Genomic DNA, 21,338 nt, shown 5'->3' with positions numbered 1-21,338 from the left:
TCCAGCATATACAAGCCCAGTCACTCCAATCTTTCAACATATGACAGTTCCGCCATTCCGGGAATTAACCTTGTGAACCTACACTGCACTCCCTCAATAGCAAGAATGTCCTTCCTCAAATTTGGAGACCAAAACTGCACACAATACTCCAGGTGTGGTCTCACCAGGGCCTTGTACAGCTGCAGAAGGACCTCTTTACTCCTATACTCAATTCCTTTTGTTATAAAAGCCAGCATGCCATTAGCTTTCTTCACTGCCTGCTGTACCTGCATGCTTGCTTTCATTGACTGATGTACAAGAACACCTAGATCTCGTTGTACTTCCCCTTTTCCTAACTTGACTCCATTTAGATAGTAATCTGCCTTCCTGTTCTTGCCACCAAAGTGGATAACCTCACAGTTATCCACATTAAACTGCATCTGCCATACATTTGCCCACTCACCCAACCTGTCCAAGTCACCCTGCATTCTCATAACATCCTCCTGACATTTCACACTGCCACCCAGCTTTGTGTCATCAGCAAATTTGCTAATGTTACTTTTAAATTAAATATTAGCAAAGAGATCTAGTGCTTTAGTTTTTGGTCTTGTTTGTCTGGTGGATTTGGAGCTCCTTTCCGGGGAACGTGCTAAGATGGTAGCGTGATAGGACTGCCAGTTCTAAGTCTAGCATCACTCCTGGATACTGATTCCACGCTCGCTACATCAAGAATGCCTCCCGACTCTGCCTCCGCGCCTGTGTCCTGCACTTGGTTTCATCCTCAGCCTCGTCCTTGCAGAACTAACTGGCCACAATGAACCCAGCGGACATGGATCCCGTACAACAGGCCCTCGCCAGTCAGGACTACCTACTGGGTGCCCACGACCAACTACCTAGGGAGGTCACGGGAACCCTTCGTACACTGTCCACGAATGTACGGAAGGTCAGTGAGCTGGCAGATCGAGTTTCGGCTTCCCTTTCTCTGTCCCCTCCAAGAATCCCGATTACCCAAACCGCTCGGGATGGCGTCGCCCCTGGGATCAGCAACGCAGGCCCCTCGAGAGTCATACATCCCCAAACCCGAACCCTACACTGGGGACCTAGGGAGGAGCTGGGCCTTCCTGTTGCAATGCCTTTGAGCTACAGCCACATACCCACACTTCATATAAATCCAAGAATGCGTACATCATTTGACATGATTTGACAAATGATTTGAGAGTTAGGGGGCAAAAGTTTAAAGGAAACACGAGGGGGTATTTCTTTACTCAGAGAGTGATAGCTGTGTGGAATGAGCTTCCTGTAGAAGTAGTAGAGGCCAGTTCAGTTGTGTAATTTAAGGTAAAATTGGATAGGTATATGGACAGGAAAGGAGTGGAGGGTTATGGGCTGAGTGTGGGTAGGTGGGACTAGGTGAGATTAAGAGTTCGGCACGGACTAGGAGGGCCGAGATGGCCTGTTTCCGTGCTGTGATTGTTATATGTTATGTTATAAAACAAACAGATCATGGGGCTCTTACGAGGGAATGCCTTGGCTTGGGCAACTGTGATATGGGATAACAGACCAGAGGTTTGTTCCCCCTTCCCCTCCTTTGTTGCTGAAACGAGGAAGGTCTTTGAACAACTCATTCACAGTAAGGATGCCACCAAGCGCTTGCTGACTCTTTGTCAGAGTTCGCAAAGCATAGCAAGGTATTCCATTGAGTTCTGAACCTTGGCCGCAGACTCAGGGTGGAATGACAAGGCCCTGCGGGAGGTATTTCAACAGGGCCTCTCGGACAAGATAAAGGATGAACTGGCAGCGAGGGATGACATGGACTGTCTGGACTCTCTGATCTTGCTAGCCACTAGATTAGATAATCAACTTCAAGAGCAGCTGAAAGAAAGAACCAGTTCCTCGGGGAAGCCCACGGTCCACCTTCTCAGTCCCAGCCAGCCTCCCTTCCCCAGCCGCTCCAAGTGTAGCTCCTGCTCCAACTGTCCCCACCACCCTGGGGGAGGAACCGATGCAGCTGGGGCAGAACCGGCTCTTCCCGGCCGAACGACTTTGGAGGTGGAGAGCTGGGGATTGTTTCTATTGTGGCCAGCCAGGACATTTCTGGGATACCTGCCCTCAGCGGCCAAAAGGGAGGGCACCAGTGAAAAAAAGGAGGGCACCTGTTGGGCCAGAGGATACACCGATCAGCTGCCCAGACTCAGATGCAGATCCCGGCTACTGTAAATTACCAACGACAGTCTCTGTCCCGATCTGCTCTGGTGGATTCCGGTGTCGCGGTCAACCTGCTGGACGAAGACATAGCCTCCCAGGCTGAAATACCTCTTGAGCCACTAACTGCCCCCCGGAGGCCCAGGCCCTGGATGGAAAACTGCTGGCATGGGTGACCCACTGTACGCCGCCCCTGACATTGATCCTATCCGGCAACCATCGGGAGGAGGTACGATTCAGTCTCATTCGTTCACCTCAAGCCCCGGTCATTTTAGGGTATCCATGCCTGACCCAACACAATCCCCACATCGACTGGTCTACCAGGAGGATAGCCAAATGGAGCCGGTCTGCAGTCAGCCCCATCTCCCAGGGAAGCTACCGCGACTCCGTCTGCCCCGGAACCCCTCGATTTGTCGCAAGTCCTCACCGAGTACCATGATCTGGGACCGGTATTCAGTAAAAAACAGACCCGTTCCCTGCCTCCACACCGCCCATATGATTCTCCCCGGGACCTCGCTACCCACCAGTCGCCTTTTTAACCTATCCCGACCAGAGAGAGAGGCCATGGAGAAATACATCAGCGAGTCCCTCGCGGCGGGCATTATCAGATCTTCATCTTTCCCGGTAGGTGCCTGTTTCTTCTTTGTAGAAAAGAAGGACGGGTCACTTCGTCCTTGTATCGATTACAGAGGCCTAAACAGTATAACAATTAAAAATAAGTACCCTTTACCCCTCATTAGTTTGGCTTTTGAACCACTGCAAGGAGCCACCATTTTCTCAAAGCTGGACCTTCAGAACGCATACCATCTAGTCAGGGCGAGGGAGGGGGACGAGTGGAAGACGGCCTTTAATACACCTCTGGGCCACTTTGAATATTTGGTCATGCCGTTTGGCCTCACCAATGCTCCCGCCGTTTTTTAAACCCTCATTATTGATGTTCTGAAGGACTTTATTAATCGGTTTGTATACGTTTACCTTGATGATATCCTGATATTTTCTAGCACCCCCCAAAAACACATTCACCATATCCGTCAAGACCTCCAGAGACTGTGGGAAACCAATTATTTGTGAAGGTGGAGAAATGTGAGTTCCACGTTCCTTCGGTCAGCTTCCTGGGTTATATCTTCGAGAGCGGGCAGGTGAGAGCAGACCCCGAGAAGATCTGGGCAATGGGAGAATGGCCTAGGCCCACAACCCGCAAACAACTTCAACGATTCCTGGGGTTTGCAAACTTCTACCGCCGATTTATCAGAGACTACAGTCGAGTGGCGCCCCCCTTACCCGGCTTACCTCACCTATTACCCCCTTCTGTTGGGACTCCGAAGCTGACTCGGCATTCACCAACCTGAAGAGACGTTTCACCACCACTCTCATCACCGACCTGAAGAGACGTTTCACCACCACTCTCATCACCGACCTGAAGAGACGTTTCACCACCGTTCCCGTCCTGGTTCATCCGGACCCAGCCTGTCAATTCATTGTCGAGGTGGAAGCCTCTGACTCTGGGATAGGAGCAGTCCTGTCCCAACGATCAAGTTCGGACAGAAAGCTTCACCCCTGTGCCTTCTATTCCCGCCAACGGTTGCCCGCCGAGCGGAATGACGACGTGGGGAATCAGGAACTCCTGGCGGTCAAACTAGCATTGGAAGAATGGAGGCACTGGCTGGAGGGGGCAGAACAACCGTTTGTGGTATGGACTGATCATAAAAACCTGGGGTATATTCAGACCGCCAAACGTTTGAATTCCCACCAGGCCTGTTGGGCATTAGTTTTTGGACAGTTCAAGTTTTCCCTCACTTGTTGTCTGGGGTTCAAGAACAGGAAGCCGGACACGCCGTCCTGCCAATATGACTCCAAGGAGGACACTTCCAGCCCAGAGACTGTCCTCCCAGCATCCTGCGTGGTTGCCACCCTCACTTGGGAGATCCAGTCCAAAGTAAAAAGCCCAACGGGATGACCCCGACCCCAGCAATGGACCCGTCGATTGCCTGTATGTGCCCGTTTCTGTCAGGCCTCAGGTTCTCCAAAGGGGGAACGCGTCTCGGTTCGCCTGCCATCCCTAGTGCTCCTGAAAAGACACTTTTGGTGGCCGTCCATGGAGGCAGAAACCCGTTCCTATGTCTCGGCATGTTCCATCTGTGTCCGGGGAAAAGCCTCTCCTCGGCCACCTGCAAGTTTACTTCGTCCTCTACCTGACCCTGGTCATCCCTGGTCGCACATCGCCCTGGACTTTGTCACCAGTCTACCCCCTTCACATGGGAACACCACCGTACTCACCGGTTCTCCAAGGCAGTGCACTTCGTAGCCCTCCCTAAACCCCCCCTCTTCTCAAGAAACTGCAGATCTTCTCGTCCACCACGTCTTCCGCCTCCACGAAATCCCCACAGACATCGTCTCCGATTGTGGTCCCCAGTTCATCTCACATGTTTGGAAGGCCTTCTGTCAAGCCTTAGGTGCATTGGTTAGCCTGTCATCCGGCTTCCACCCCCAGACGAACGGGCAGACGGAAAGGGTCAACCAAGACCTGGAGGTGACACTACGTTGTGTAACGGCAAACAACCTGTCGACCTGGAGTGACCACCTCCCGTGGGTTGAGTACGCCCTCAACTCTCTGGTGAGCTCTGCCATTGGGAGGTCTCCGTTCGAGTGTTCCCTGGGGTACCAACTCCCGCCGTTCCCCGCACAAGAAGAGGAGATTGCAGTACCGTCAGTTCAGAACCATATCAATCGGTGCCTGAAGGTTTGGGAGGAGACACGCACGGCCCTACTCAGATCAGTAAAATGGCAATAAGAACACGGCCAATCGACACCGGACGCCGGCGCCTGAGTACCAACCAGGGCAGATGGTGTGGCTTGCATCCAAGGACATCCCGCTCAAGAACGAGCATAGGAAACTCACCCCTCAACTTCCTGGGACCATTCAAGGTCGAAAGTGTTATCAATCCAATAGTGGTCTGCCTAAAACTGCCAAGATCTATGCGCATCCAACCAACTTTTCATGTTTCCCAGTTAAAGCCAGTTTCCTTCAGCCCTTGTGTCCCCCCAGGCTGAGACACCCCCACCTGCCCGTATCATCGACGACCATCCAGCATACACCGTCCGAAGACTACCGGTTGTGCGCCGTAGGGGCAGGGGTTTCCAATACCTGGTAGACTGGGAAGGGCACGGTCCAGAAGAGCATTCCTGGGTCCCCCGTTCCTTCATCCTAGACCCTCCCCTCAATCAGGATTTTCATCAGGACCATCCAGACAGACCTGGAGGATCGCCGGGAGGCTCCCGTTGAGGGAGGGGTACAGACTTGGTCCCTTCTGGCAATCCCCCACCTGGCTATTTACCTCAGGAATTGGGCCTCAATCCCCTCATTTAGTTTCCGGTCATTCCCAGGTTCCACTAACTACACACACCTGCTTTCCATCAGCAAATGCAGTATAAAAACCCTGTGATCACAACAAGGAGCTGCCAGTTCGTTGGTTGACTCCGGTGTGAGTAACCTTGTTTCATGATGCTTAGGACTGCCAGTTCTAAGTCTAGTGTCGTTCCTGGATACTGATTCCACGCTCGCTATGTCAAGAACGCCTCCCGACTCTGCCTCCGCGCCCGTGTCCTGCACTGGGGTTCATCCTCAGCCTCGTCCTCACAACACTTTGCAATCGTTGGCATAACCGTAAGCAACCTCCCAGCACAAAGCAACTGAACTGTGCAGAAGTTAGAATCCTTCTTGTTATTTAAAATCTGATTCATGCAGCAGGAGTACAGTGCATTACAAAGCAGGAATCTCTCCCAATAAAAGAGCTGCTTTAGTGAACTCTACCCCTTTCTTGATTCTGAGCAGTTACTGCGAGTGCAGGATGTATTAAGAAGGCATAACTCACTTCAGAAGTACCTCACCCATTCATCATTCTGGGCAAGTTCCATGTCGTTTCTCTGCTTATTAGACATTATCATGAACAAGTACATCATCAAGGCTGACCTTTTTCTGAAGAAGCCGTAAGACCAGCAGGTTTATGGATTATTGGCGGAGAGTGAACAATCAGTCGTCTGATCTACAGTTGTGGGGCAGACGGCAGGAGCAGAAGATGGCAGACTTGCCGGCAGATTGCTTGAGCACTGCCCTTGCATTTGCCTGTGTGGGTTTGGATATGCTTGGCCCGTGATCCATCACCACAAGTAAAAAAATGCGGAAGGCATGCAAATTGTAAACGCTGGGCGGTCAGGTCAGTTTTACATGCATGAGCACATGTGCTATTCGCATCAAAGTGATTGGAACAATGGGCTCATCTAGTTTCATCAATGCCCTCTGGCACTTCCTCACAATCAGGGGATCAGTGAAGCAGTTAAGGTATGACTGTGGCACAATTTCACCTGAGCCTGTAACAAACTCCAAATTGATGCCTAAGGTGAATAACTATCTCTCTGATGGAGATTGCACATGGTTTTTCAACCCCACACACTTCACCTATGGACAGTTTTTGAGAAAGGATGATTGGCATCATGCCTCGAATCCTTGATGAATTATTCCTTAACATTGGGTCTTCGAAGCTCACACATGACATCCTGACAATCTTCATGGCCAAGGTCACGGCTACTGTAAACAGCAAACCACTTACCTCAGTCTCTACAGATGCAAATGAGCCTCGTACTTTGACCCCCACTAACACAAAAGGTTGGCTCACTTCCTGTTCCTGCAGGTCACTTTAACAATGCCAACCTATACAAGCAGCAATAGAGGTAAGTCCAGCGTTTGGCTGAAACCTTTTGGCTAACATGGCGAAGAGTACATTAATAATCTCCAGAGTCGGGAAAAGTGGAGAACTGTGAGGTCAATTTTACATGCTGATGATGTAATCTCACTGAAAGACATCAAAGCCAAGAGACAGCATTGGCCTTTAGGATTAGTCACACAAACTTTACCTTGTGAAGATGGGAAAGTTTGGAAACTTGAAATAAGAATGGTTAATAAGTCTTGGAGGCTATCCTTTCTTCGCCAATGACTTAATAAAATGATGATTTGACTTTTAGTTTCACTAGTTAAATTTGACATGCCATGGATGCCAGGTGGGGAGTGTTCTGGCCTCTAGCGGAGCAGTTTGTTTTGTACATACATCAGCTGCTTTTTATGTCATTTCCTGCATGGGTTACTTTTGATTTAATTTGAAGCATGCAGAGGAAAGACATTCGTTTCCATCCTCTGCCCTTGAAACAGTAACATCTTTTCACAAGAAAGATCTCATTGAAAACCCTGGAGAAAGCTTCCGTCTCGGGTGATCTTTGAGGTGTTTAACTCTCTGCATGGCTGTGTAGAGGCACACTGACAGGGCAGTAGAGTCAATGAGTGTGCCCATCAGTCGCAGGGTGTTTATTTCTAACTGAGACAAAGGTTGATGGCTCTTGTTCAATGTACTTTCTGCATCATAATCATAAGACCTATCTCTTCATAGACAGGCTTGAGCCCCATCCATCAAGCTATCATTCTTCTATCTCCAACAGAGTTTATTATTCATACATGTCTTCATTGAAGAACTACACCCAATTTTACACATTCTCTTGTATATTTCTCCCGACTGGGAGATTCCTCTTCATTTCCTGGAAGCACCTGGATAATTCTGGGGGTTTGGTAGCTTTATGACAGACACCATGGAAGGGCATTCGAGGTGAAAAAGGCAATCAACAAATACAAAATGCTGTGGGAACTTGTGGAGGGAAGCGAACAGTCAATGTTTCAGTGAAGGGTCTTGACCCGAAACATTGACTATTCATTTCCCTCCATAGATGCTGTCTGATCTGCTGAGTTCCTCCAGCATTTTGTGTGTGTTGCTCAATATGTACAGCATCTGCAGAATCTCTTGTGTCACAGTGAAAACATTATTAGTTTGACCTGTCTGCTCATCACCTTGTACACCAGTTTCTCACTCTCTCTCTCTCTCACGCTCTCGCTCTCGTAGATCTTTCATGCTAAAGATGGTTTCTGTCAGATTATCTTCTCTGACTCTTGCTCCATCAGTAGACCATGTCACTCAGTGTTCTCAACTCCAGGACACACATTAACCCTAGGAGCCGCATAGCGCCACCAGCATGGAAATAGACCCTTCGAGTCCATGCTGACCATCAAGCACTGAACTACACAAAGCCTATATTAATTAATTTTTATTCTCCCCACAGGTTCAACCACTCGCCTACACATAACAGAAGGGGCAGTGAACTGTGACTTACCGATCTGCACATCTTTGGGCTGAAGCAGCCCCCTGTCCTGAAAACGTCTTTCTGTGACTGAGTTCCGAATGGAATCGGGGGATGAGGTGGCCCTGTCCTCTTCCGAGAAGATAACCTGGGGATATTGAAACCTGGATGGAATTTAATCCAGAGAAATGTGAGGAGTTGCAACAGGAGAAGGGAATGTAGAAAACTTTTTTACTAGAATGTTACCTGGGTTTTACCAGAATGTTACCTGGGCTTCAGCACCTAAGTTACAGGGAAAGGCTGAACAAGTTAGGTCTTTATTCTTTGGACTGTAGAAGGTTGAGGGGGGACTTGATAGAGGTATTTAAAATAATGAGGGGGATTGATCGAGTTGATGTGGATAGGCTTTTTCCACTGAGAGTAGGGGAGATTCAAACAAGAGGACATGATTTGAGAGTTAGGGGGCAAAAGTTTAAGGGTAACATGAAGGGGAATTTCTTTACTCAGAGAGTGGTAGCTGTGTGGAATGAGCTTCCAGTAGAAGTGGTAGAGGCAGGTTTGGTATTGTCATTTAAAGTAAAATTGGATAGGTATATGGACAGGAAAGGAATGGAGGGTTATGGGCTGAGTGCGGGCCAGTGGGACTAGGTGAGTGTAAGCATCAGCACGGACTAGAAGGGCCGAGATGGCCTGTTTCCGTGCTGTAATTGTTATATGGTCATATGGATTTGTAGGATCTTGTGTAGTCCCAGATATTTTCACACTGATTGCAACAGGCAGGATTAAGCAAACTGAGCCTGCATTCTCCGGAGTTGGGAAATACAAGAGGTGATCAGATTGAGCACACAAATTCTGACAAGGCATGATTGTGTGGATGCAGTGATGGTGGACTCGTGGGTAGGATATCTGAAGACACGGGTCACCAGGAACTGACCATGGAGAACAGAGATAAGGAAAATATTTCTTCACCAAGACAGTAGGGAATCTTCAGAATTTTCTATCCATGAAAACTATGATTTGGATCACATGTAATGTAAATCATATGAGGACAGTCCTGTGTAGTACTTCATTCAGTGTCCATATGAGTATTTTCTCATTTTGTTTATCTACTTCGCAAAGGATACAAAAGCTTGTAGCAAATTACCTTCTCTAACTATCAGGCTGGTGTTTAAGCATTGGTCTGATTCCACCAGCACACATTCCTTCAGCTCCAACCACTGTAGATCATACAGACCTCAGCACCATAGGCACAAACTCTCACTAAGCTGAACATCTATAAAGTGAATAAAAGAATCTTAAATTTATGTAACAACACACACAAAATGCTGGTGGAACACAGCAGGCCAGGCAGCATCTATAGTGAGAAGCACTGTCGACGTTTCGGGCCGAGACCCTTCGTCAGGACTAACCGAAAGGAAAGACAGTTAAAATGATTTCATATCTTGGAAATAAAGGAAGGAAGCTTTTTGTAATGAACTTTCAAAGGGATAGAAGTTTTGTAAGAAGGCTGCCCCCATTCCAATGAGAAAATGGAGGATGTGCCAAGTTGCAGGTAATTGTGACTCTGTCAACAGGGAATCAACAGGGAGCTGTTGATTCTTTTTTTTTAGTTTCTTTTAACCTTTATTTCAATATCTATTTTCAACATTGGTGCCAAGTAAATCAATTCCTTTGAGTTTTGATATTTCAGGAATAGAGTTTTATTTTATTTCCAGGTTTTCACTGGTAATAGCAATAAAACACCCCGAGGACTTATTTAAATCTAGTTTTTATTTCAGATAAAGTATGTATCTATTGCAAAATGTCAACAATGCATTTTGTTTGAAGTGTAAGGCTGTGTGCATAATTTACTGATGTGCAATTTGTTTCCAGACGTGTAGTAGATGACACAATCAATGGTGTGACCGGTGACTTCAAGGGTGCTGTGGCAGAGGGAAACCCGGATCAGTAGAACCTTAAGCCACAAAGTGCAGGTGTTATATTTGTCATTGTTGAAAAGTGTTATAGAAACTGAGCGTTCTTTTAATAAACAAAGTTATCTGCTTTTGCTAAAGTTTGCTGGAGAAAAACAGCCCCTGAAGGGCAGCAAAACAAAATAAAGTTTGTCGAAACCTGTTATAGTGATTCAAGAGTGCTACATTTGTTGAATGTTGTGCTGTTGCCAGGTAGTCCAATAGAGATGCAAACTCTCAGGAAACAAAAATCCAACCATTCCAAGCGAACCTGCAGGCAATTGACAGATTGTCATTGGCAAATTTATAGATGGCATTTGAGCTGTGCCTAGCCACACAGTCATGAGTGTAGATCAGGGGTGTCAAACTCATTTTAGGTCACGGGCCGGATTGAGCAAAATGCAGCTTCATGTGGGCCGGATCAGTCGGACGTGTGCGAACGCAGCTTTCGTTGCCTCCGTTTTTTCAGCCTGCTCTCATGTGTCTCAGTCTCTGCTATAACTACAAAGTGTTTCACTTCACAAATTCCGTTTCTTATGAAGAAGACTGCCGAATAAACACTAAAAACCCTAAAAACCTGGTACCTGAATAAACTCAGCATTAGCCATATCATACGCCATAGGCGCTTCGATTACTGGGGCCAGCTTTAATAGTAATTAGATATTATCTCGCGGGCCAAAGATAATTCCACCGGATTTGGCCCGCGGGCCTTGAGTTTGACATATATGGTGTAGATGGAACAAAGCAGTGTTATTGTAAAAGGAATTTTAACATAGACATCAAAATTGTGGTGGATATTCACATTGCAGGACCCAAGGGCTTATCGCTATGTTCATGTTCAACTTTCTAGCACAGCAGAATGACTTTTCCAAGAGTCATAGAGTCGCTGTTGACTAAGTTAAACTTCTGACCAATATTCCTTGCTCAGCCTCTTGTTGGAAGCAAGAGAACATCATTTAATCAAGAGAAACAATGGGCCTAATTAAACATTACATTTATTTGTTCTGATGACTGTAACTGAAAACATCAAATGCAACTGGTCAACTGGTATCGGAATAATATAAATGTTCGAAAGCAGTCAGAAGCGTTCGCAATGACAAGGTGGAATGGCAAAAAGATGGGATGATGGAAAAATGATCCAGAATACATTCCTCAACCTTCAATTTCTGGGATGGATGACTCATTCGTATACAACTCATTGGGATGTCTTTTTAGCTTGGCAAGAATTTTACCTGTGTTTGGAAGTCCTTTGTAGTATAGAAGTCTTTTATAATGTGGAAATCTTTTATAACTTGTGTGTTTTAAGTCTATGTCAAGAATTATTCATCTAAATTCATACACGCCCCCCACTCCACTGAGGAAGTCCGATATACAAGACTCGATTTTTCTCTCCGCAGGTCAAAGGGGTAATTCGACTAGTTCAACCCCGATGTATTTCTAGCTGTGGTCCAGAATGCTCCGCTACAGATTCCTAGTGCACTGTCCTGTAGAACATCCAACCACTATCAAACTGAACGAGCTGCCTTCCCATAAACCATACAACCATAATCCAGACAAGGTGTATGTATACCTGGCTGGACCCGCCTCTCTGCTGACTGCTCCTGTGGCTCCTCCCACAGACCCCTGGATAAAGGTGATTGTGTCACTGCTCCTCCCACAGTCATCCGGCATGGACGTGCTCCATTTAACTGCTAATAAAAGCCTTTCAGTATTTACTCTACCTCCAGTCTTTTGGAGTTATTGATAGTGCATATTAAGGCATGATAAATTGTCAATAGAACACCCCAAGAAGTGCCCCAGTCATACCCAGCAACGCAGCACATAAAGTTAATGATCTGCTTACGTTTATCTTCCAAAAACTGTGTTCTCCAAGTCGCTCTCGCATCCAGCCAGAGCCCCAGATATTTAAATACAGGAATGCTAGACAGCAAACACCCATTCAGAGTAAGGAGAATATAATTCACACTTCATTGCTGAGTATATTTTGACTTAGAAACAGAAAATATAAAACCCCAGATCAAAGATCATTTGTCCATTTCTGATAACGCTGTTTGCATAGATCTTACCTCGTAGGAGGTATTACAGCCCCTTTTCCACAGAGTCCCATCGTCATCATATAGAGCCAAACCGAACCCAGGCCAAAACCATCAAAGATATCATTAATCATCTGATTAAACAATATTGGACTATTAACACTACCCTGGGAGGTCCCATTATCCACCACAAACTTCTTCACCAACCCTGAGTTTAGAAACCTTATCAGGCACTTGGATTTATTGGACAAATTGGTGCTATTAGGTTTGTTCAGATGTTTTAACTCCCGTGTCCTGTCAAAACACCAGACATCATTTATCCCAACATCTTAGGTCTGCTACACAGTCAACAGGCCAGCCAGCATCCGTGGAAAAGCGTAAACAGTTGACATTTTGGGCCGAAACCCTTCAGATTGCAGTCCGCTCACCCGGAGTAGCCGAGGACAGGGAACACTGGAGTTTGATGAGCAATATAAGTGTGCTCACACTGCAGCCTGACCTCTTCAACAGCTCAAGGAGCGATGGGCAACAGTGGCTGCCTCAGTCCTGCCCGTCACCAGATCAGACTCCCAGGTTAGCATCTCTTCCCACTGCCAATGACTGTGTGTGAAGAAATTACCAGAGCTGCACCCTGGTTATCCCTGTCTCCATCCCCCACCCTCTATTCACTTCTTCTTTCCCCATTCCTCACCTCCCTCTTCCTTACCCTTCTCCTCTCCTCCGATCCTTCACTAACCCTCTCCTTTCCTTCTCTCCTCTGCTCTTCTGAAACCCTGCAGGGCCACTATCCCTCTTTCCTCGCACCCACCCCCTCCACTGCTGACCCCTCTTCTTCCCTCTTCACCTGCTCATTTGGTTGTGGCCTATCAACTGGAGGAGCCTCCGATCCGCTGCCCGCAGTCTGGTAACAACGGCAGGAGTCCTGGGTTTGGGAGTGCGGAAGAGCCTCAGACTGTTTGAAGGAACATGGAGGAGGCCGGTCTGGAAGGAGAGTCTTGCCACAACCGTCAGCTGAATCCTGGTATTTGCCGGCAGTGAGGGTGTCCAGCCTTTTGCCTGCTGGTAGGGAAGGGAGTCCTGGAAGTATAAAATTCTGCAGCACTGAATTGAGTCATCTGCACCATACTGACTCTAATACCCAATGACACTAACAGCTTTGCCAGCATTAGGCCTGTATACGTTTTATATCCAGTCCAAAATGTCAGCTACAAATTCTATTTGTCGCTGCCTCCACCATTTCCTCTGACAGATCAGAGGTGCAATAGCTTTTATTTGTGATTTTCTAAGGGACATGACTTCTAAGGAAACAATCACGTTAGTTCTCAGCAAAAACAATGTGCTAGAGGAAGTCGGTGGATCAGGCAGGATCTGCAGAGGGAGACGGACAGCTGACGTTTTGAATCCAGACCTTCCACCCGGACCAGACTCCCAGCAGAGTTTACTTGCCGGATTCAACAACTCAGGCAAGGTGAGCCTCTGCCTCAGTCTTGGTGCAGAATGGTGTATGTTTCAACATGCAGTATTACTCATACAGAACATCATTTTTCAGAATTCATAGCTCATCTTCTCTCTGGAGATGTTGTTGGAGCATCCTCCTCCGATTAGTGTTTCCCTCCACTGGATGTGGAGTGGTTGCAGAGCTTTGATCTGACTTCACTTATGGAACGGTACAGCACAGAAGTAAACACAAAGTACACTGCAGATGCTGGGGTCAAAGCAACATGTACAACACACTGAGGAACTCAGCAGGTCGGGCGGCATCCGTGGAAACGAGCAGTCAACATTTCAGGCTGAGACCCTTCATCAGGACTGAAGAGGGAGAGGACAGGGGCCCTATAAAGAAGGTGGGGGGAGGGTGGGAAGGTGCCAGGTGAAAAACCAATCAGAGGAAAGATCAAGGGGTGGGGGAGGGGATAGGCAGGAAAGGTGAAGAAGGAATGTAAGGGGAAAGCACTATGTGTAGTAGAAGAAGGCAGAATCATGAGAGAGGTGATAGGCAGCTGGAGGAGGCGGCAGAGTGAAAGTGGGATGGGGGAAAGGAGGGGGAGGGAATTACCGGAAGTTGGAGAATTCAATGTTCGTGCCAAGGAGCTGGAGACTACCCAGACGGTATATGAGGTGTTGCTCCTCCAACCTGAGTTTAGCCTCATCATGGCAGTAGAGGAGGCCATGTATGGACATATCTGAATGGGAATGTGAAGCAGAGTTAAAGTGGGTGGCAACCAGGAGATCCTGTCTGTTGTGGCGGACGGAGCGGAGGTGCTCGACGAAGCAATACCCCAATCTGCGTCGGGTCTCGCTGATATAGAGGAGGCCGCACCGGGAGCACCGGATGCAATAGATGACCCCAACAGACTCACAAGTGACGTGTTGCCTCACCTGGAAGGACTGTTTGGGGCCCTGAACGGTGGTAAGAGAGGAGGTGTAGGGAAGTATGCTATTTGCATTTGGGGTCCACAATTTCTTAGCTCTGTTAAATGATGTTGGCTGTTTAACAACATATAGTTTTGTTTTGTAACTTCTCCAGCTTAGCCCCTCATGTCTGGTGACAAGCCACCGAGAAGTGCAGCACAGAAACAGGTCATGACCCATCTAGTCCATGCTGAAACTATTCAAACTGCCTTATCCCGTTGACCTGCACCAGGTCCATAGCCCTCCTTATTCCTACTGTCCATGTACCTATCCAAACTTCTCCTAAACATTAAAATCAAGCTCGCATGTACCACGTGCTGGCAGCTCATTCCACACTCTCTGAGTGAAGCAGTTTCCCCTCGTGTTCCCTTCTCACTTTCACCCATTACCCATGTACCACGTGCTGGCAGCTCATTCCACACTCTCACAATCCTCTGAGTGAAGCAGTTTCCCCTCGTGTTCCCCTTCTCACTTTTCACCTTTCACCCATGACCTCTGGTTGTAGTCCCACATGACCTCAGTGAGAAAAACCCGCTTTCATTTACTCGATCGATACCCCTCGTAGTTTTGTATTCTGCTATCAAACCTCCTCTCAATCATCTACGTTCTAAAAATATAAAATGGAAATACTACAGCACAATACAGGCCTTTCGGCCCATAAAGAACATATACTTACTTTAGAAATTATCTAGGGTTACCCATAGTCCTCTATTTTTCTAAGCTCCATGTACCTATCCAGGAGTCTCTTAAAAAACCCTATCATATCCACCTCCACCGCCATTGCCGGCAGCCCATTCCACGCACTCACGACTCCCTAAGTAAAAAATTTAACCTTGACATCTCCTCTGTACCTACTTCCAAGCACCTTAAAACTGTGCCTTCTCATGTTAGCCATTTCAGCCCTGGGAAAAAGCCTCTGTATATCCACACGATCAATGCCTCTCATCATCTTGTACACCTCTATCAGGTCACCTCTCATCCTCCGTCGCTTGATGGAGAAAAAGCCAAGTTCACTCAACCTATTCTTGTAAGGCATGCTCCCCAATCCAAGCAACATCCTTGTAAATCTTCTCTGTATCCTTTCTATAGTTTCCACATCCTTCGTATAGTGAGGTGGCCAGAACTGAGCACAGTACTCCAAGTGGGGTCTGACCAGGGTCCTATATAGCTGCAACGTTACCTCTTGGCTCCTAAATTCAAGCCCATGACTGATGAAGGCCAATACACCGTACGCCTTCTTAACCACAGAGTCAACCAGTGCAGCAGCTTTGAGCTTCCTATGGACTCGGACCCCAAGATCCCTCTGATCCTTCACACTGCCAAGAGTCTTACCATTAATACTATATTCTGTCATCATATTTGACCTAACAAAATGAACCACCTCACACTTATCTGGGTTGAACTCCATCTGTCACTTCTCTGCCCAGTTTTGCATTCTATTGATGTCCTGCTGTAACTTCTGACAGCCCTCCACACTACCCACAACACCTCCAACCTTTGTGTCATCAACAAATTTTCTAACCCATCCCTACACTTCCTCATCCAGGTCATTTATAAAAATCACAAAGAGAAGGGGTCCCAGAACAGATCCCTGAGGCACACCACAGGTCACCGACCTCCATGCAGAATATGACCCATCTACAACCACTCTTTGCCTTCTGTGGGCAAGCCAATTCTGGATCCACAAAGCAAGGTCCCCTTGGATCCCATGCCTCCTTACTTTCTCAATAAGCCTTGCATGGGGTACCTTATCAAATGCCTTGCTGAAATCCATATACACTGCATCCACTGCTCTACCGTCATCAGTGTGTCCAGTCACATCCTCAAAAAATTCAAACAGGCTCGTAAAGCATGACCTGCTTTTGACAAAGCCATGCTGACTATTCCTAATCATATTATGCCTCTCCAAATGTTCATAAATCCTGCCTGTCAGGATTTTTTCCATCAACTTACCAACCACTGAAGTAAGACTCACTGGTCTATAATTCCTGGGTTATCTCTACTCCCTTTCTTGAATAAGGGAACAACATCTGCAACTCTCCAATCCTCTGGAACTTCCCCCGTCCTCATTGATGATGCAAAGATCATCGCCAGAGGCTCAGCAATCTCCTCAGTCATCTCCCACAGTAGCTTCATCTTGTCTGGTCCCAGAGACTTATCCAACTTGATGCTTTCCAAAAGCTCCAGCACGTCTCTTTCTTAACATCTATAGGTCAAGGTTTTCACTCCACTGTAAGTCATCCCTATAGTCACCAAGATCCTTTTCCATGGTGAATACTGAAGCAAAGTATCCATTAAGTACCTCAGCTATCTCCTTCAGTTCCATACACACTTTTCCACTATCACACTTGATTGGTCCTATTTTCTCACATATTATCCTCTTGCTCTTCACATACTTGTAGAATGCCTTGGGGTTTTCCTTAATCCTGTCCACCAAGGCCTTCTCATGGCCCCTTCTGGCTCTCCTAATTTCTTTCTTAGGCTTTTTCCTGCTAACCTTATAATCTTCTAGATTTCTATCATTACCTAGTTTTTTGAACCTTACGTAAGTTTTTCTTTTCTTCCTGACTAGATTTTCTACAGCCTTTGTATAGCATGGTTCTTGTACCCTACGATCCTTCCCCTGTCTCATTGGAACATACCTATGCAGAACTCCACGCAAATATCCCCTGAACGTTTGCCGCATTTCTTCTGTACATTTCCTTAAGAACATCTGTTCCCAATTTATGCTTCCAAGTTCCTGCCTGATAGCTTCATATTTCCCCTTACTCCATTTAAACGCTTTCCTAACTTGTCTGTTCCTATCCCTCTCCAATGCTGTGGTAAAGAATTGTCATCACTATCTCCAGAATGCTCTCCCACTGAAAGATCTGACGCCTGACCAGGTTCATTTCCCAATACCAGATCAAGTTCAGCCTCTCCTCTTGTAAGCTTATCTGCATATTGTGTCAAGAAACCTTCCTGAACACATCTAACAAACTCCACCCCATCTAAACCCCTTGCTCTAGGGAGATGCCAATCAATATTTGGGAAATAAAAATCTCCCACCACAACACCCTGTTATTATTATACCTTTCCAGAATCTGTCTCCCTATCTGCTCCTCAACGTCCCTGTTACTATTGGGTGGTCTATAATCCTAAATTATTCAATCTTTCCTTATAACTCAGGCGCTCCAGACCTGCCAACATCTTGTAAATTTTCTCTGCACTTCCAAATTTGTTTACATCTTTCCTATAGGTAGGTGACCAAAACTGCCCACAATACTCCAAATTAGGCCTCACCAACATCTTATATATCTTCAACATAACATCCCATCTCCTGTACTCAATACATGGATTTATGAAGGCCAATGTGCCAAGAGCTTTCTTGATGATCCTATCTACTTGTAACACAATTTCTAGCAAATTATAGATCTATATTCCTAGTTCCCATGTTCTACCACAGTCTTCAGTGCCCTACTTCTCACTGTGTAAGACCTACCAAAGTGTAAAACCTCACACTTGTCTGCATTAAATTCCATTTGCCATTTTTCCAACTGATGCAGATCCCTGTTGAAGCCATGATAGCTTTTCTCACTGTTTACCAAGATTTGAGACCCAAATCTTGGTGTCACCCACAAATTTGTATATCCAGTTAACCACATTATTATCCATATCATTGTTATAGATGACAAACAACAAAGGACCCAGCACCACTTCTCACAGGCCTCCAGAGAGGCAACCCTCGACTATCACTCTCTGGCTTCTCCCACAAAGCACATGTCTAATCCAATTTCACTACCTCATATTGAAAGCCATGCGACTGAACCTTCTTGACCAACCTCCCTTGCAGGACATTGTCAAGTGCCTTTCTAAAGTCCTTGTAGACGACATCCACTGCCTTGCCTTCAACCACTTTCCTGGTAAGTTCCTCGAAAAACTCACTGAGATTGGTTAGACATGACCCACCACACATGAAGCCTTGCTGACTATCACTGAACAGAACAAGTCTGTTTAAATACAATACTTCAATCTCCGATCCCTTAGAATACCTTCCAATAACTTTCCCATAACTGACGTCAGACTCACCAGTCTGTAATCTCCTAGTTTATGTTGAGAGCCTTTTTTAAACATTGGCTATCATCCATTCTCTAGCAGCATATCTGTCTTTAAGGATGTTTTAAATTTGCCTCAGGGTAGCAAACACCTCCCCCTCACAGGGTGCATGAAGTTGATGCTGATTTGCCTCACTTCTATAGACCCTGTATCTGTCTCCCAAGTAAACACAGATGCAAAGAATTCATTTAAGATCTACCCCAAATGTTCTGGCTCCACACCTGGATTGCTATTCTGGTCTTCCAGAGGACCAATTTTGTCCCTTATAATCCTTTTGCTCTTACCATATCTGTAGAGTCCCTTCAGATTTTGCTTCACCTTGTTTGCTGGAGCAACTTCATGCCTTCTTTTAGCCTTCCTAAGTTCTTCCTTAAATGTTCTCTTGCACCTCATTTGTCCCTACCTACCTAGACCTGCTATGCACCTTCTTTTGTCTCTTAACTAGGGTCTCAATATCTCCTGAAAACCAAGGTTCCTTACACCTGCTATCTTCACTTTTTATTCTGACAGGCACATACAAGCTTTGTACTCTCAAAATTTCATTTTTGAAGGCCTCCCACTTACCAAGTACATCTTTGCCAGAAAACAGCCTGTCCCAATCCACATTTGCCAGGTCATTTCTGATATCATCAAAATTGGGCTTCCTCCAATTTAGAATCTCAACCCGCAGACCAGACCTATCTTTTTGCATATTTACTTTGAAACTAATGGCATTGTGGTCACTGGAGGTAAAGTGTTTCCCTACACAAACTGTTACCTGCCCTGTCTCATTCCCTAATAACAGATCCAGTATCACACACTTTCTCATTGGGACTTCTATATACTGATTAAGGAAACTTCCCTGAACACGTTTGACAAACTCTATCCCATCTAGTCCTTTTACAGTAAGGATTCCCAGTCAATATGTAGAAAGTTAAAAAATCACCTACTATAACAACTTTATGCTTCTTGAAACTGTCTGCAATCTCTGTACAAATTTGTTCTTCTAAATCCCTGGGACTATTGGGTGTCTGTAATATAGCCCCACTAACATAGAACATAGAACATTAAAAACCTACAGCCCAATACAAGCCCTTCATCCCACAAATCTGTGTCAACCCTAGGGTTACCCATAGCCCTCTATTTTTAGGCTCCGTGTACCTGTCCAGGAGTCTCTTAAAAGATCCTATTGTATCTGCCTCCAATACCATCGCCAGCAGTCCATTCTATACACTCACCACTCTCTGCGTAAAAAAACTTACCCCTGACATCTCCTCTGTACCTGCTTCTAAGCACCTTAAAACTGTGCCCTCTCGTGCTAGCCATTTCAGCCCTGGGGAAAAGCCTCTGACTATCCACATGATCAATGCCTCTCATGGTCATACCTTTCTTATTTCTCAGTTCCACCCATAACACTTCACTAAACGAGTTCTCCAGTCTGTTCTAACAGAGCACTGCTGTGACATTTTCCCTGACTAGTAATGCCACCCCTCCCCTTTCAATCCCTCCCGCTCTGTCACGTCTAAAACAACAGGACCCTGGAATATTGAGCTGCTGGTCCTGCCCGTCCTGCAACCAAGTCTCACTAACGGCCACAACGTCATAACTCCAGGTGTTGATCCATGACCTGAGCTCATCCACCTTTCCTACGATACTTCGCGCATTGAAATGTGTATTCTTGATGGCCTGTTCTTTGGGACTCCTCACTGATTCTGGTTTGATCCTCTGATTGTAATGATGAAGGGACGGGTACCACCTGCAGTGGTGTATACTTCTGCTGTCTGTCCACCCGCTCAGTCTGTTGCGTCCAGCTCATCTAAAGTGATGGAGATCGTCCTCAACGACAGTGGAACTTTGTCCCCACTGTGTGGTGGTCACTTCCACTGATGCTACCTGGGCAGCTGCATCTGCTACACGTTCACAGACCAGGAAGAGATTAGGTTCTGTAAGATTATTACTTGTGTTGTGTCATTCATTACCTACCACAAACCAGGTCTGGCGGTGATGTATATTACCTAGTCCGTGTTCGTTTGTTTTCTTTTGAATTGCTTTAACAGTTTGAAGTTACAAGTCATAACATTCCCTTAGTGACGGACTCTGGGGACCATCTGTGCCGTTCCTACTCCCGAGTATTTCTTCAGCTCAGGCATGATGGGAGCTAGTAATCAAGTTATGCTATTCCCCTGGAGTCAGTGCTCAAATCAGTCCTTTGTTTTCACATCTTGAACTGACTTGGATATGGTAAAACTGATTAAAATTGCAAGTGTGTCGATTATACCCAATTTGGGGGAGGGGGGTTGTTGCAGTGTGACAGACAAAGAGCAGCAACAGGTCGAGGAGGAGCAGAATACCTGGGCTAGTGGCAGAGGTAAATGGATGCAATGAAGTAATGCAGCAATAGTTTCAACCCGAAACGTCGTCACTACCTCCTCCCATAGATGGTGTCTGGCCTGCTGAGTTCTGCCAGCATTTTGTGTTTTTATTTATTTCCAGCATCTGCAGATTCACT

Source organism: Hemitrygon akajei, chromosome 21, assembly GCF_048418815.1.
Source record: "Hemitrygon akajei chromosome 21, sHemAka1.3, whole genome shotgun sequence".
Lineage (NCBI taxonomy): Eukaryota > Metazoa > Chordata > Chondrichthyes > Myliobatiformes > Dasyatidae > Hemitrygon > Hemitrygon akajei.
The sequence above is the reverse complement of the archived record's forward strand: the minus strand, read 5'-3'. Positions refer to the sequence as shown.